The sequence below is a fragment of the Porites lutea genome, chromosome 13 (assembly GCF_958299795.1).
Source record: "Porites lutea chromosome 13, jaPorLute2.1, whole genome shotgun sequence".
Taxonomy (NCBI): domain Eukaryota; kingdom Metazoa; phylum Cnidaria; class Anthozoa; order Scleractinia; family Poritidae; genus Porites; species Porites lutea.
In genome coordinates this window covers 16,776,474-16,785,087 of record NC_133213.1, presented here as the reverse complement: position 1 = coordinate 16,785,087, position 8,614 = coordinate 16,776,474, and the positions used below count along the sequence as shown (strand labels likewise).

The window sequence follows — 8,614 nt, the reverse complement described above, 5'->3', positions numbered from 1 at the left end:
CTTTTCAGTCTTTGGAGCATCTTCTTTGTTGCAGAGTTACCGAGCACAGCCGGAAGCTTAACTGGTGGATAGATAGCATCAAACACTTCCCTTAAAAGTGCGAGTCCTCCACGCATCAGAAGCCGTGTCAATCTCTGAAAATTTGCTTTTTCATCTGTTGCACGTAACTCTTCATATGCCGCTGATAGAGATGTACCTGTAGCCATTTCTATGCCAATATCATTGGTGAGACTAAAGAAAAAGTGACAGAAATTACAATGTTACTTAAACTGAGAGGGGAGGGGTGGGTGGAAAGCTTACCAGCATAACAGTCTAAGCCCAAGTAAATTAAATTGGAAACCCCGGGTACAAACGGGATCGAGAAGTGAAGTTAGCTTAGTAAAACTAATTAACTTCTAAAAGAAAACTGTCAATCCATAAGAAAATACGTCTTGCTCCTGAGTACAAAATTGTACTAAAAATGCATGGTATGTGTCTTCTGGGTAGACTATCACTCACTTAGTGAGAACACTTCCATAGAGTGTCGCTTTAAGGAATTCTGAAAGCTGATATCTACAGCAATGCCAATAAATGAACAAACGGAACGTTTATTGGATGCTTGGATTCTGCTTAAAAAATTGGTAGCAGTCTTGTTTAATCCTTCCACAAACCTAAGAGCTTTGGATAATGTTAACGACGAAAATTGGAAACAAAAAGGGGTAGTTTGCAGGGGATAGACTGTGACTTCCACCCTTGCAGTCAATTTTCTATTTGATGGTGAGGTTCTGTTGTTTGCCATAAAAACACTTAGGAGATCCACCCGCCCTCATTGCCAGCATTTTTTAACCTAATATAAATTTAATATTATTCATTACATCATTCATAGCACTAATTCAGCAATAAGGTATTCTAACTCTTTTTTTTTAATTAGAGGGGAGGGGAATAAGTGTTTTTTTTTTTTTTTTTTTTTTGCATGTTCAGTCTCAGATTTTTAAACAGAAACACTAGGGGTTAGTAAAAGGGTGATTATTACGGTTGGCAAAAGGCCAAAAGGAATAATCTGAGCAGTTTCTTCGCTTTTTTTGAGGCTTAAGCTGTAAAATGGTTTCAATAGTGTAGAGTGTTCAAATCCTCCACCAAAAATATCCTGCACATGCTCCTGTCTTTTAGAATGACGGGGGAGAAATGTGACACCAATGGATATGTTATAATTGACTAAAAAATTTTAGTTTGTATAGTCAGTTGATAAAAGTGGGTTTTAATCAAAGGACATGCCGTGGAGAAATCATTCTTATCCTGGCGCCTCATCCTGGTTCATTTAATAAGCGGCAGTAGGAGGCTCATTGACTCAGAAGGTGTATTTTGTCAATGTGACTAGAAAGAAAGCCAATGCCATCAATCTCAGAGGGTAACTAGCCAATCTAGTGAGGGATTTAATACCTAAATTAAAAAGAATGATCAGCAAAAGCTAATGAGGTATTGTTAGGAAAGTTATCAAAAAGTACCAAAAAATATTCACGCACGAGCAAATTGAGTGAAAAAATCTGGCATGCTGAGTAGTCCAGAAAAAAATATTCTTGCCAATTGCCAGGATTATTTTTAACGTCAAGAAAAAATATTCATGCTCGACATTTTGACAAAAAAAAAAATCGTGAAGGAAATTGACTGACTCTAACCTTAACTATAACTCAATAACTGCCCACCACCCGCCAATAACTTTTCTAATGATCTGCCCCTAGAATATATACAAGGGCACAAAATTCCGCAAATTTCGGTTGGTACATCAAATGGAACGGGCCGTTTCGGTTTGGTCCGACTGGAATATTCGGGACCAGCCTTCAAGGGGTCTACTTTGACCGGTCTGATCACTTCGTTCGATCGGACAGAAAAGTCCCTTTCCATTTGGCAAAATTGATGGCCTTAGGCTAGGCCTAGATACAAATATCGCAAAAAATGTTCTAAATTTCTTTCTAGAAATTCTCATAAAATTCCTAAATTTCTTTTGAATTTAGTCTAAATTTCTTAAAAAATCTTCTAAATTTCTCAGAAATATCATTTTTTTCTAATGTTAATTTGACCCATTTCTGGCTTTATATCAATTAAAGAAATGAAAAAAATATATACATTATTATTTGAATAGCAAAAGATGTATATTGCAGGGCCTTCTCTTCCTCTTTGTTCTTGTTCACTCGCCTGTTCAATTTCCACTTCGATAACTTCCGCCATGTTGACTGATTGATTCCACGTGGCGTCGAATTAATTGGTAGGTACTTTGTATATGGTGCATCTTATTGTACTGCAGAATAAATCTGCTGAATTGGTAGTATCGCTGGCTCGTAAAAGGACACGAAATTAATACAAACCGTTTTTTTTTTGTTCTTATGAAGTATCTTTTTTGTGATAATTGCTCTAAATATCACTTTTTTTCTAAATTTCTCAAAAACTTCTAAATATCTCAAAAAATATCGCGATATTTGTATCTAGGCTTACCTTAGGCATGTCCCGATTGGGCACGAAAATTCGCCAAAAAGTGCTCAAAACATAGCAAAAAAGCGCTCAAATAGTGCTCGAATTTTTGAACAAAGGCTTCAAATTTAGAAAAAGTGCTCGAAAGTTGCTCGTAGTTTTTAATAATTTGCTAGCAGATGTTCATAAACATTCTTAGTTTTATCAAAGCTTTTTTAGGCTTCAGGTATAAAAACGGGTAGAGATTTCACTAGCTGAAGTATATGAAAGGATAAGAAAATGCGTCATTTCAATTCGGTTAGTAAAAAAGCCCAAAAGGACTAGGCTCACGATCACGTTGTTTATCTTTCCTAGCAAGAAAACATACTTTGCATAGCAAGATCTTATATCTTCTTTCACTTTTATTGTTACCTCTGAATTGATTTATTGATTCAATTTACTTGTTTCATACATATTGAAATAACAACAGCCTCTGTATAAACATCTACATACGGCATTAGAGGATTGATCACTAAATATGGGATTGCAATAATTGCATAAATGGTGATAAAAACAAAGGAAGATAAAATCAATGAAATCAATACAAAAATTAAATGTAAAAGCAAGGATTTGTTACCTAAAAGCTGGCTTTTGAAGTACTAAATTCTTCCATAAGGCTGTTGTGTTGATCAAAAACACTGTTGAATTTCACTGATCCAGTTGCTCGTAATGTTTACGTAAGGAACAGTTTGAGTTTAACAGTTAATTCGGGTGATTCGTTTAGCGCTTCTTACTCAGGGACTCAGGGACAGACAGGGAGCAGCATACAAGATCAAATGCTGCGACTGCCAGGCTTCTTACATTGGTGAAACCGGCAGAAACCTAAGCACGCGACTGACCGAACACAAACGCGCGACGAGGAATGGTGACGTCAACAATCACATTGCTGAGCACCATTTAAAGACGAAACATCAAATTGACTGGGACTCTGCAACATGTATAACGTATTCTACAGACTACTATCAACGTCTTACTTTAGAAAGCTGGTTTACTAACTTAGAACAAACGCCACTGAATCGTGGTCAACAGTTACCAGCGCCGTACCAACGACTTATTGACGAGATCAAGCAAAACTAACTACGAGAGAAAAACTGGAGAACTGACAATTTGACTAGCAATAGACGACTGTTTGACTGTGACAATAGACGGATGGAAACGCACCAATCACTGATTACGAGTCTTCATAGCCAATAACATCACGGCTTAACTGACAGACGACCAATAACATCGCGACATAATTGACCAATCAGATCAATAACCAGAGTATAATACCATCAACTGACGTGATACAACTCACTTTGACTCTGAAGATGACTACCGCACAGGTTGTCGAAAAGTCAGTCACTGTCAACAACAACAGTCCTATTCAGGACTACGTTCACCCGGACGATCAAACTCAACCTTTTTGATATCACCCTTCTGTTTGGTAACTGAAGCAGCCAACCATGACATTGTGCTTGATATGACAACACCACACTCTTAGCCCTGAATATGAATGTATATGTACATAAAAATTATGAATATACATGCTAAACCAATATATATGTTTTCACGTACTAAGCATATTTAGTTGCTTCTTAAGACCAATTTGCCATTCAATATTATTAGAAACATCATTCTGTGACACGAGACTATTTTGAACAAACCTTGTCTGCAGTGAGAGATGTTGAGTTTCCATTCGCAAACAAGTGCAAATTACAGCCAGTCGACTTGAACCTTTTACTTTGAAACCACAACGTATTTTTGCTCTGACCTTTTGATTCTCCATTAAGGATGGATTAGGAATTTTTAAACAACTTATAAATTGGTCCTCCTAAAAAAAGGGGCATTTACAATCCCACTCAGGCTGATGTGTCAGTGTCAACTGGGAATTCAGGATAGGAGCCATCAACAGCTCTAGGTCTTATCAAACTGGAATGGTTGTCATAACACTGAAGTTTGCCCCCATAAGAGAGAGATGTTTAACTCACTACCCGTGGAACCTTGTGCCCGGTTAATTTAGTTGAAACTATTGCCGAACTGTTATTTGTCTTAAGTGAATGAAAGAACTAACTTGCCCTCTCTTTATTTTGGACAGTATGTTGCCTAGCTGCATACAAGGAGTCTACAAGGGACACCTTAAAGCCCTCATTTCTCCCTATAATAAGGATTGACGACATTATATGCCTTATATACATTATCTGGATTAGTCTTCGTACCCTAGGTGCTTGGTTTGTGCTACTGTTTTGAGTTGTGCACATTCCACTTCTTGAGAATTCAGTGCCGAATTCAAACACTTTATATAATAAAAACATGTGATTACAATAACCATTTCCTCCTGCTGCACAATAGCATTTATCACAACTGTTAACATTGTGAGGCCTTTCATTCTTCCTCAGTGATTTAAAGCGTTCCCCTCTACATGAATTTATTGTCCATATAAGCCTATAATAATCGTCGTTACAGTCGTTTTCAAATAACAATTTGTATCCCTTTTCGAGGGTGTTTTTTTAATTTTTTCGTTGCTTGTTCAACAATGTAAATGTAAGTAAAGTGCTTTGGAAGAATTGATGCATCCCTGCTCCAGCTCTCTTTAGTGGCTACATCTCTAACTAGGAGTCGAGCTGATAGCTTTCTGGATTACTGAGAGACTGGATTACTGCTTTCTGGATTATCGAGATAGAATTATCCTACATTTTGGAAGGATCAGAATAGCAACATGAAAAATCCTTTCAATTAGCTTTTATTGATACCTGATAGATAATCTAAGTCTCCTATAATAATTAATCGTTTTCAGCTTTTTTAGTAAAGGCCCGCATAAAAAAATGAAAAAGTATCAAAACCATTGTTGAAAAAAGATTACCTGGGAAGAAGTTAAGCTCGTGTCTGTCGAGGGAAGACACGACGATTAAGCCAAAACTTTAATTCGCATTTTTTTTTTTGCATTTAAATCAGCTCTCGTTTGCCCTAGATAGCATCGATCCAGGAATATCTTTGCACGAAAAAAACTTTTATTCGAGTTACGATAACATACCCATGAAGACATTGTATAAAGAAAATATTCATCTTGATATAAAGTAAAAACAGTCCTTTTTATATGAACACATTGCAAAATCAGCGTCAACAGAGCTGTCATCTTTGGTAGCCATTTTGGCCACGTGTATGATCTTTCCGCGAATGAAGTCATTCCTTGAAAATTCAAGATGGCGCTCAGACTTATTAAAAGCGTGTATTGCACGTGCAATCAGGGTGTAATAGAAATAGAATTTTTCAAACAGTACTATGGTATGCGTACATTATGTAAAACCAATTCATTGTATACCGTTTTGTTCCTGAATTGAAGAGGCGAGTTGCAATTAAACAGACACGATTTCTTAGTGCTGTATTTTTGTGCAGTGAATTTTAGTCAGAGTATATTTAATACTCTGGAGTAAATTTTTGCGTGAAAAGTGTTTTCGTTATTTTATTTTATTTTTTTGGGGGGGAGGGGGGGGGGGTCATTATTTCTGCGGATCGCTGTGAAAATCACAAAAATCGTACAAATTAGAACCCGCAAAAATTTCGTGCCACACGGTATCTCTAGTTTATCTGAACGTTTTTTGTTTTGTTGACAGCTTGTTTCTATATTTGAGGAAAACAATTAAAAAAATCGTCCCGTTCGTAGGAGAAAAGCTTCAGCGCATTTGAAATTTTTTTTTAATCGCGTGGGTACTGGGTACTTTTTGAAAATTAATTCTCAGCAAGAAAAACCAGTGTGTCCTTGTGTCGTGAATGCCGCACGGCCGTTCTTCACGATATCACAGTTTTAAGCAAAAACAGCGTTTCTTTCACAGCTTCAATCCTCACAGTACAATGGCTCGCTCACACACTAAAGGCGATCGTGACTTTCTTGAACCTATAAGCTTTAGTTTTTAATCCGATCTGTCAGCAAGTTCTCTTTCGCTCAAATATGTTGTTAATTTAATTGAATACTTCGAATGTTTAATCCCGCAATCAGTAAAATCTGACAGACGAGGGAAACTATTATTATAATAACAAAATTTAAAAGGAGTAAAATCACGCCATCTCACAATCACGCTACACTCTTGCTTCATAACATTAGTTTCCGCGAAACAGAAAAAATGCCCATCCGCAAAAATAAACAACCGCAAAAATTTCGTGCCACACGGTACACCCACCTAGCTTGCTTTGTATCGACCATCAATTATCATTTTCATTTATTTATAGTTTCAGTTCAAACAGTTTAATGAGACCCTTGGGTTGGGGTGGTGTTCGGCATGGGAATGGGTTTAGCAGGGTTACTTCTTCCTTTCTTACGCTGTCAGCTGTCTGTTGGGGTAAACTTCTCGTTTTCATACAATACATAATTTCTATCTAGTCTAGGTCTTATGGGAGCCCAGTTTACACCCTCTGGTGTCTGGTTGTTGAATGGAAAGCGCCCAGTATCTCATAATTATGTAAATTACTGTCGAGATTGACTTTTTAATTCATTTCGTTCTGTCGTATGTACAAGCGCGTGGTGCAGTTAATTTGCTGCCTTAGACGATGAATAAAAGGCACGACTCCCTTAGAGTTACGTACAATTGAGACTTGCGATTGCAGTTCAGCTCAGTTTCCATAAGAGAGGTCGTTTCAGAACCGACTTCAATATCAATTATCAGGTGAATTATGGGAAGGACCAGTTTACTCGATCAAATACATTGAGGGCAACATGGCTCTAATTCTTTGCATTAATGTGACAATTCTAGCCGTTGACAGTGCAAGGAAATTAACTGTTAAGTGTTGAAGCGTATTAAACACAAAATGCAAAGGAGTCCACATAAAACTAATATCTTTAAAGGTCAGGCTGCGTCGCGTATGCATTATGCTAATTTTTACGACATATTCTCTGAAGATTTAAATAGTACTGGTGCTCAATATTTCATTGAAATTGCGGCCTCGAATATGATGAGTTGTAAAAGAGGACATACGTACCCCACTGCTCCCTCTTACAAGTTAGATTGGGGTGAAACAAATCCAAAATCGTGAAATTCCTCTCCTTCCCTTTCTTGTTCTAGAATAAGATTAAATGTAATGTGAGATGAAATCTGTAAAGAGCTGATGCTAAATTTATACCAACAACGTAGATTTTTAAATTTTTGTGATCACATTCTCTTTGAGACAAACTTACCTCGTTTTCTAAACAGTGAGCTAGGATATAAAAGCAGGTTACTATATAGATACTGATGAAATACCAGGATAAAAGATCATATCTTCATCGCGCGCAGTGAAGATACCATGTTTATCTTTTACGTGTGAGGATATTGGTGTCGCCATGGTTACTAACATGATTAGCCAATTACAAGAGAGCTTCCCGCTCAGGTTACTAAGTATCATTGTCTTTATTTCTCCTTTTTAACTTTATATCCAAGTTTCATAACATTTTTGTGACAGGCATTTTGCGATAGGTGATCACTTTCATTGCACTATTTTCCTGTTTCGAAAATGAATAAAAAAAGAAGTTGTGTTTTATGTCGGAATTTCATCAGTATCTATAAAATAAACAGAAAATTACATGGCCACTTGGGGATACGTTTCGCTTCGCTCACTCTTGAGAGATACTTTCGGCACTCGAAGATAAAATTCGTATCCCCGCGCGGCCATGTAATATCCTCTATTTCCTTTTCACTTCTAGATTCTAAACAACTCGATCATCTCAGTATGTACAGTACTGAACTCACTTCCGCCTATCCAGCCACATGAAAAGCGACACCTCCTAATTTGCATAATTAGGCAAAGTGGCATTTGAAACGGATTGTTTTGATCAGTCGTTATGAAACTTGGCAAACAGTTTTAGCTCGGTGGCCTTAACAATATGTGACATATTCATTGTTGAAATATTAGTCACGTGACCTGCAAATGATTGTGAACGTTCAAAGTTTTCAAATTAAAACGGGGGAAAGGAAATGAAAGAGCAGCAAATATTCTTAGGCGCCAGTGTTTTTCCCATGGCCTGGATATTATGAAATAGCCCTGCATGTATGCCTAAGTGGAGCAAGGATTACGAAATACGGAAAAACAGGTCACGTGACTCATAAAATACTTTAACAACTCGTAATAAAAATGCTTTAATCCACCTTGCAAGGCTAATTGACAATCCAGACAGTTTCGC

At 37.1% G+C, this 8,614-nt stretch overlaps 2 long non-coding RNA genes across 2 annotated transcripts in view; one reads left to right on the top strand and one right to left on the bottom strand.

Annotated features, from left to right (window-relative positions):
• Window positions 1–8,614, top strand: part of LOC140923714 (uncharacterized) — a 172,377-nt gene that overhangs the window by 65,408 nt on the left and 98,355 nt on the right. The gene's annotated exons all lie outside the window — the stretch shown is intronic.
• Window positions 22–7,747, bottom strand: LOC140923713 (uncharacterized). The gene is made up of 3 exons (XR_012164178.1): window positions 7,634–7,747; window positions 7,438–7,516; window positions 22–208 (listed from the first exon to the last, which is right to left on the bottom strand). It is a non-coding gene; the product is annotated as an uncharacterized lncRNA (long non-coding RNA).